The sequence below is a fragment of the Squalius cephalus genome, assembly GCF_949319135.1.
Source record: "Squalius cephalus genome assembly, chromosome: 19".
Taxonomy (NCBI): domain Eukaryota; kingdom Metazoa; phylum Chordata; class Actinopteri; order Cypriniformes; family Leuciscidae; genus Squalius; species Squalius cephalus.
This window is the reverse complement of record NC_137140.1, coordinates 1,216,440-1,225,197: the sequence shown is the minus strand read 5'-3', so window position 1 is coordinate 1,225,197 and position 8,758 is coordinate 1,216,440.

Sequence of the window (8,758 nt, the reverse complement as noted above, 5' to 3'; positions counted from 1 at the left end):
CTAAAAGTTTGGATGGGGGGTGTAATTTTTTCCCTTCCCGAAACCTAAAACCCAAGAGGAGAAATGCCGGGCGTGGATCAAGCAGTGTGGGACGCCCCATTCACAACTAAATGTCGACAGGATTAACAAAAACACCTACGTTTGCTCCACGACGTGTGAGCGGTAGCCTGGTGCGCTAAAAATATAAACGGGAGAATGTTATCATTGCAAAGTGGTCAGGCTATTGTCAGGCTAACATGTCTTGTGTTTATTGCACAAGATTTATGGATAAGCTGTTTTATAATTTTATAATTATTAGATTATTTTCAAATTTCACTTACCCTGCTGTGCAGGAACATAGCTGTTCCTCACTTTGTGTGTTTCCCATTTGAATGGTCAGCGTGTGAGGCGGCTGCTACTTGCGCTGGGACCTATAGGCTTTAGCTTCAGTTTTGATGAAATTATTCTCTAATCGGTTGCATATTATGTCATGGATATATCCCTCGAATGCATACTGCAGTCCTTTTGTCTTGCTCTCTCAGATATTTCACCTGTTCGCCAAAGATTACTAATTATCTCCTTACGAATGTCTGACACCGGTGCATACATACTGTAATAGACGTGCCAGGCACGAAAGCTTGTCAGGCGTAGCAACAGTAACTAAGGAGGGCGGGGCTTAGCGAAGGGTCAATTGCCTGGAGATGCTGGTAGTATTTCTGGCTCTCAGACATCTCCTTCCACACCTCAGAGGCCATCATGTTCTAGTGCGAACAGACAATACGTCGGTGGTCTCATATATAATTCGACAGGGCGGCCTGAGATCGCGCCCTCTGTGCAGACTGGCGCACCAGGTCCTTCTGTGCTCCCAGGACAAACTACTCTCAATCAGAGCAATGTTTATTCCTGGGGACAAAAATATGGGGGCAGACACCCTGTCGAGGCAGGGGCTGAGGCCCGGGGAAGGGAGACTCCACCCCGAGACGGTGGAGTTGATATGGAGGAAGTTCGGTCAGACGGAAGTCTCACGTGAACACCCACTGTCCGCTCCGCTTTTCCCTCACACATCCAGCTCCTCTGGGACTGGACGCCATGGTGCAGGCGTGGCCGAGGCTACGTCTGTACGCATTTCCCCCGATCGCTCTGCTCCCAGGGGTTCTAGAGAGGGTCCGGCGGTACGGGATCAGCTTGCTCCTAGTAGCCCCGTACTGGCCGGCCCGAGTATGGTTTTCGGACATCATGGCTCTTCTAGCAGGCCCTCCGTGGCAAATCCCGATCAGGAGGGACCTTTCTTTCCACAATATTTCACCCTCGGCCGGAGCTGTGGAAGCTGTGGGTCTGGCCCCTGAGGGGGACCAACTCGTAAATGCTGGTCTCTCAACTGAGGTTGTTGAGACCATTTTGAACTCTAGAGCCCCGTCCACGAGGAAACTGTATGCATTGAAATGGAATGTATTCAACGTATGGTGCAGAGAACATCAGTTTACTGCCCAGTGGCTTCAGTGCTGGAGTTCCTCCAGAGTCGCTCCTCTGACGGGCTCTCCCCGTCCACGCCTAAGGTCTATGTGGCGGCCGTAGCTGCCTTCCACACGCCTCTAGGGGTGGGCACCCTGGGGAGACACCCACTTATAGTACGTTTCCAGTCCAGGGTCCCCACGTGGGACCTGGCAGTGGTTCTTGAGGGGTTATCCCTGGCACCCTTCGAACCCTTGGATGAGGTGTCTGAGAAATGTTTATCTTTAAAGGTGGCTTTCCTGCTCGCTATTACTTCTCTGAAAAGAGTCGGCGATCTCCCTCTTGCCTCGAGTTCGCTCCTGGCAGAGTGAGAACCATTCTCCACCCTAGACCCGGCTATGAGCCTAAGGTGCCTACAAGTGCCACCTTCATAAGACATTACAGTCTGGATCTGCCCTCTACACCGGCTTCACAAGTTCTCTCGTCTTGAGTGTGCCAGATTGCTTCACACAGAAGCTGAATCAGAAGCTGACGCTGTTGTGATCCGGCGTCCCTAGCTGTCTGTGTTTCAGTGTGTGTTTCAGTGTGTGTTTCTGTGTTTCAGTGTGTGTTTCAATGTGTGTTTCTGTGTTTCAGTGTGTGTTTCAGTGTGTGTTTCTGTGTTTCAGTGTGTGTTTCTGTGTGTGTTTCAGTGTGTGTTTCAGTGTGTTTCTGTGTTTCAGTGTGTGTTTCAGTGTGTGTTTCTGTGTGTGTTTCTGTGTTTCAGTGTGTGTTTCAGTGTGTGTTTCTGTGTGTGTTTCAGTGTGTGTTTCAGTGTGTGTTTCTGTGTTTCAGTGTGTTTCAGTGTGTGTTTCTGTGTGTGTTTCTGTGTGTGTTTCTGTGTTTCAGTGTGTGTTTCAGTGTGTGTTTCAGTGTGTGTTTCTGTGTGTGTTTCTGTGTGTGTTTCTGTGTTTCTGTGTGTGTTTCAGTGTGTGTTTCTGTGTGTGTTTCTGTGTGTGTTTCAGTGTGTTTCTGTGTGTGTTTCAGTGTGTGTTTCAGTGTGTGTTTCTGTGTGTGTTTCTGTGTGTGTTTCTGTGTTTCTGTGTGTGTTTCAGTGTGTGTTTCAGTGTGTGTTTCTGTGTGTGTTTCTGTGTGTGTTTCTGTGTTTCTGTGTGTGTTTCAGTGTGTGTTTCAGTGTGTGTTTCTGTGTTTCAGTGTGTGTTTCAGTGTGTGTTTCTGTGTGTGTTTCTGTGTGTGTTTCTGTGTTTCAGTGTGTGTTTCAGTGTGTGTTTCAGTGTGTGTTTCAGTGTGTGTTTCAGTGTGTGTTTCAGTGTGTGTTTCAGTGTGTGTTTCTGTGTTTCAGTGTGTGTTTCAGTGTGTGTTTCAGTGTGTGTTTCAGTGTGTGTTTCAGTGTGTGTTTCTGTGTTTCAGTGTGTGTTTCAGTGTGTGTTTCTGTGTGTGTTTCTGTGTGTGTTTCAGTGTGTGTTTCAGTGTTTCAGTGTGTGTTTCTGTGTTTCAGTGTGTGTTTCAGTGTGTGTTTCAGTGTGTGTTTCAGTGTGTGTTTCTGTGTTTCAGTGTGTGTTTCAGTGTGTGTTTCTGTGTGTGTTTCTGTGTGTGTTTCTGTGTTTCAGTGTGTGTTTCAGTGTGTGTTTCAGTGTGTGTTTCTGTGTTTCAGTGTGTGTTTCAGTGTGTGTTTCTGTGTGTGTTTCTGTGTGTGTTTCAGTGTGTTTCAGTGTTTCAGTGTGTGTTTCTGTGTTTCAGTGTGTGTTTCAGTGTGTGTTTCAGTGTGTGTTTCTGTGTTTCAGTGTGTGTTTCAGTGTGTGTTTCAGTGTGTGTTTCAGTGTGTGTTTCAGTGTGTGTTTCAGTGTGTGTTTCAGTGTGTTTCTGTGTTTCTGTGTTTCAGTGTGTTTCTGTGTTTCAGTGTGTGTTTCAGTGTGTGTTTCTGTGTTTCAGTGTGTGTTTCTGTGTTTCAGTGTGTGTTTCTGTGTGTGTTTCAGTGTGTGTTTCAGTGTGTGTTTCAGTGTGTGTTTCAGTGTGTGTTTCTGTGTTTCAGTGTGTGTTTCAGTGTGTGTTTCAGTGTGTGTTTCAGTGTGTGTTTCAGTGTGTGTTTCTGTGTTTCAGTGTGTGTTTCAGTGTGTGTTTCTGTGTGTGTTTCTGTGTGTGTTTCAGTGTGTTTCAGTGTTTCAGTGTGTGTTTCTGTGTTTCAGTGTGTGTTTCAGTGTGTGTTTCAGTGTGTGTTTCAGTGTGTGTTTCTGTGTTTCAGTGTGTGTTTCAGTGTGTGTTTCAGTGTGTGTTTCTGTGTTTCAGTGTGTGTTTCAGTGTGTGTTTCTGTGTGTGTTTCTGTGTGTGTTTCAGTGTGTTTCAGTGTTTCAGTGTGTGTTTCTGTTTCAGTGTGTGTTTCAGTGTGTGTTTCAGTGTGTGTTTCTGTGTTTCAGTGTGTGTTTCAGTGTGTGTTTCAGTGTGTGTTTCAGTGTGTGTTTCAGTGTGTGTTTCAGTGTGTGTTTCAGTGTGTTTCTGTGTTTCTGTGTTTCAGTGTGTTTCTGTGTTTCAGTGTGTGTTTCAGTGTGTGTTTCTGTGTTTCAGTGTGTGTTTCTGTGTTTCAGTGTGTGTTTCAGTGTGTGTTTCAGTGTGTGTTTCAGTGTGTGTTTCAGTGTGTGTTTCAGTGTGTGTTTCTGTGTTTCAGTGTGTGTTTCAGTGTGTGTTTCAGTGTGTGTTTCAGTGTGTGTTTCAGTGTGTGTTTCTGTGTTTCAGTGTGTGTTTCAGTGTGTGTTTCTGTGTGTGTTTCTGTGTGTGTTTCAGTGTGTTTCAGTGTTTCAGTGTGTGTTTCTGTGTTTCAGTGTGTGTTTCAGTGTGTGTTTCAGTGTGTGTTTCTGTGTTTCAGTGTGTGTTTCAGTGTGTGTTTCTGTGTGTGTTTCTGTGTGTGTTTCTGTGTTTCAGTGTGTGTTTCAGTGTGTGTTTCAGTGTGTGTTTCTGTGTTTCAGTGTGTGTTTCAGTGTGTGTTTCTGTGTGTGTTTCTGTGTGTGTTTCAGTGTGTTTCAGTGTTTCAGTGTGTGTTTCTGTGTTTCAGTGTGTGTTTCAGTGTGTGTTTCAGTGTGTGTTTCTGTGTTTCAGTGTGTGTTTCAGTGTGTGTTTCAGTGTGTGTTTCAGTGTGTGTTTCAGTGTGTGTTTCAGTGTGTGTTTCAGTGTGTTTCTGTGTTTCTGTGTTTCAGTGTGTTTCTGTGTTTCAGTGTGTGTTTCAGTGTGTGTTTCTGTGTTTCAGTGTGTGTTTCTGTGTTTCAGTGTGTGTTTCTGTGTTTCAGTGTGTGTTTCTGTGTTTCAGTGTGTGTTTCAGTGTGTGTTTCTGTGTTTCTGTGTTTCAGTGTGTGTTTCAGTGTGTGTTTCTGTGTTTCAGTGTGTGTTTCAGTGTGTGTTTCAGTGTGTTTCTGTGTTTCTGTGTTTCAGTGTGTTTCTGTGTTTCAGTGTGTGTTTCAGTGTGTGTTTCTGTGTTTCAGTGTGTGTTTCAGTGTGTGTTTCTGTGTTTCAGTGTGTGTTTCTGTGTTTCAGTGTGTGTTTCTGTGTTTCAGTGTGTGTTTCTGTGTGTGTTTCTGTGTTTCAGTGTGTGTTTCAGTGTGTGTTTCAGTGTGTTTCAGTGTGTTTCAGTGTGTTTCAGTGTGTGTTTCTGTGTTTCAGTGTGTGTTTCTGTGTTTCAGTGTGTGTTTCAGTGTGTGTTTCTGTGTTTCTGTGTTTCTGTGTTTCAGTGTGTGTTTCAGTGTGTTTCTGTGTTTCAGTGTGTGTTTCAGTGAGTGTTTATGTGTGTTTCAGTGTGTGTTTCAGTGTGTTTCTGTGTTTCAGTGTGTGTTTCAGTGTGTTTCTGTGTTTCAGTGTGTGTTTCAGTGTGTGTTTCTGTGTTTCAGTGTGTGTTTCTGTGTTTCAGTGTGTGTTTCAGTGTGTGTTTCAGTGTGTTTCTGTTTCAGTGTGTGTTTCTGTGTGTGTTTCAGTGTGTGTTTCTGTGTTTCAGTGTGTTTCTGTGTTTCAATGTGTGTTTCAGTGTGTGTTTCTGTGTTTCAGTGTGTGTTTCTGTTTCAGTGTGTTTCTGTGTGTGTTTCTGTGTTTCAGTGTGTGTTTCTGTGTTTCAGTGTGTTTCTGTGTGTGTTTCTGTGTGTGTTTCTGTGTTTCAGTGTGTGTTTCTGTGTTTCAGTGTGTGTTTCAGTGTGTGTTTCAGTGTGTTTCTGTTTCAGTGTGTGTTTCTGTGTGTGTTTCAGTGTGTGTTTCTGTGTTTCAGTGTGTTTCTGTGTTTCAGTGTGTGTTTCAGTGTGTGTTTCAGTGTGTTTCTGTTTCAGTGTGTGTTTCTGTGTGTGTTTCAGTGTGTGTTTCTGTGTTTCAGTGTGTTTCTGTGTTTCAGTGTGTGTTTCTGTGTGTGTTTCTGTGTTTCAGTGTGTGTTTCAGTGTGTGTTCCTGTGTGTGTTTCTGTGTGTGTTTCTGTGTGTGTTTCTGTGTTTCAGTGTGTGTTTCAGTGTGTGTTTCTGTGTTTCAGTGTGTGTTTCAGTGTGTTTCAGTGTGTGTTTCTGTGTGTGTTTCAGTGTGTTTCTGTGTTTCTGTGTGTGTTTCAGTGTGTGTTTCTGTGTTTCAGTGTGTGTTTCAGTGTGTGTTTCTGTGTGTGTTTCAGTGTGTGTTTCAGTGTGTCTTTCTGTGTTTCAGTGTGTGTTTCAGTGTGTTTCTGTGTTTCAGTGTGTGTTTCAGTGTGTGTTTCAGTGTGTGTTTCAGTGTGTTTCTGTGTTTCTGTTTCAGTGTGTTTCTGTGTTTCAGTGTGTGTTTCAGTGTGTGTTTCAGTGTGTGTTTCTGTGTTTCAGTGTGTGTTTCAGTGTGTGTTTCTGTGTTTCAGTGTGTGTTTCTGTGTTTCAGTGTGTGTTTCTGTGTTTCAGTGTGTGTTTCTGTGTTTCAGTGTGTGTTTCAGTGTGTGTTTCTGTGTTTCTGTGTTTCTGTGTTTCAGTGTTTCAGTGTGTGTTTCAGTGTGTGTTTCAGTGTTTCTGTGTTTCAGTGTGTGTTTCAGTGTGTGTTTCAGTGTGTTTCTGTGTTTCTGTGTTTCAGTGTGTTTCTGTGTTTCAGTGTGTGTTTCAGTGTTTCAGTGTGTGTTTCAGTGTGTGTTTCAGTGTGTGTTTCAGTGTGTGTTTCTGTGTTTCAGTGTGTGTTTCTGTGTTTCAGTGTGTGTTTCTGTGTTTCAGTGTGTGTTTCTGTGTTTCAGTGTGTGTTTCAGTGTGTGTTTCTGTGTTTCTGTGTTTCAGTGTGTGTTTCTGTGTGTGTTTCAGTGTGTTTCTGTGTTTCAGTGTGTTTCTGTGTTTCAGTGTGTGTTTCAGTGTGTTTCTGTGTTTCAGTGTGTGTTTCAGTGAGTGTTTATGTGTGTTTCAGTGTGTGTTTCAGTGTGTTTCTGTGTTTCAGTGTGTGTTTCAGTGTGTTTCTGTGTTTCAGTGTGTGTTTCAGTGTGTGTTTCTGTGTTTCAGTGTGTGTTTCTGTGTTTCAGTGTGTGTTTCAGTGTGTGTTTCAGTGTGTTTCTGTTTCAGTGTGTGTTTCTGTGTTTCAGTGTGTTTCTGTGTTTCAATGTGTGTTTCAGTGTGTGTTTCTGTGTTTCAGTGTGTGTTTCTGTTTCAGTGTGTTTCTGTGTGTGTTTCTGTGTTTCAGTGTGTGTTTCTGTGTTTCAGTGTGTTTCTGTGTGTGTTTCTGTGTGTGTTTCTGTGTGTGTTTCAGTGTGTTTCTGTGTTTCAGTGTGTTTCTGTGTTTCAGTGTGTGTTTCTGTGTTTCTGTGTTTCAGTGTGTGTTTCAGTGAGTGTTTATGTGTGTTTCAGTGTGTGTTTCAGTGTGTTTCTGTGTTTCAGTGTGTGTTTCAGTGTGTTTCTGTGTTTCAGTGTGTGTTTCAGTGTGTGTTTCTGTGTTTCAGTGTGTGTTTCTGTGTTTCAGTGTGTGTTTCAGTGTGTGTTTCAGTGTGTTTCTGTTTCAGTGTGTGTTTCTGTGTGTGTTTCAGTGTGTGTTTCTGTGTTTCAGTGTGTTTCTGTGTTTCAATGTGTGTTTCAGTGTGTGTTTCTGTGTTTCAGTGTGTGTTTCTGTTTCAGTGTGTTTCTGTGTGTGTTTCTGTGTTTCAGTGTGTGTTTCTGTGTTTCAGTGTGTTTCTGTGTGTGTTTCTGTGTGTGTTTCTGTGTTTCAGTGTGTGTTTCTGTGTTTCAGTGTGTGTTTCAGTGTGTGTTTCAGTGTGTTTCTGTTTCAGTGTGTGTTTCTGTGTGTGTTTCAGTGTGTGTTTCTGTGTTTCAGTGTGTTTCTGTGTTTCAGTGTGTGTTTCAGTGTGTGTTTCAGTGTGTTTCTGTTTCAGTGTGTGTTTCTGTGTGTGTTTCAGTGTGTGTTTCTGTGTTTCAGTGTGTTTCTGTGTTTCAATGTGTGTTTCAGTGTGTGTTTGTGTTTCAGTGTGTGTTTCTGTGTTTCAGTGTGTGTTTCTGTGTGTGTTTGTGTGTTTCAGTGTGTGTTTCAGTGTGTGTTCCTGTGTGTGTTTCTGTGTGTGTTTCTGTGTGTGTTTCTGTGTTTCAGTGTGTGTTTCAGTGTGTGTTTCTGTGTTTCAGTGTGTGTTTCAGTGTGTTTCAGTGTGTGTTTCTGTGTGTGTTTCAGTGTGTTTCTGTCTTTCTGTGTGTGTTTCAGTGTGTGTTTCAGTGTGTGTTTCTGTGTTTCAGTGTGTGTTTCAGTGTGTGTTTCTGTGTGTGTTTCAGTGTGTGTTTCAGTGTGTCTTTCTGTGTTTCAGTGTGTGTTTCAGTGTGTTTCTGTGTTTCAGTGTGTGTTTCAGTGTGTTTCTGTGTTTCTGTTTCAGTGTGTGTTTCAGTGTGTGTTTCTGTGTTTCAGTGTGTGTTTCAGTGTGTGTTTCTGTGTTTCAGTGTGTGTTTCAGTGTGTGTTTCTGTGTTTCAGTGTGTGTTTCTGTGTTTCTGTGTGTGTTTCAGTGTGTGTTTCTGTGTTTCTGTGTTTCTGTGTGTGTTTCTGTGTTTCAGTGTGTGTTTCAGTGTGTTTCTGTGTTTCAGTGTGTGTTTCTGTGTTTCAGTGTGTGTTTCAGTGTGTGTTTCTGTGTTTCTGTGTTTCTGTGTTTCAGTGTGTGTTTCAGTGTGTGTTTCTGTGTTTCAGTGTGTGTTTCAGTGTGTGTTTCAGTGTGTTTCTGTGTTTCTGTGTTTCAGTGTGTTTCTGTGTTTCAGTGTGTGTTTCAGTGTGTGTTTCTGTGTTTCAGTGTGTGTTTCAGTGTGTGTTTCTGTGTTTCAGTGTGTGTTTCTGTGTTTCAGTGTGTGTTTCTGTGTTTCAGTGTGTGTTTCTGTGTTTCAGTGTGTGTTTCAGTGTGTGTTTCTGTGT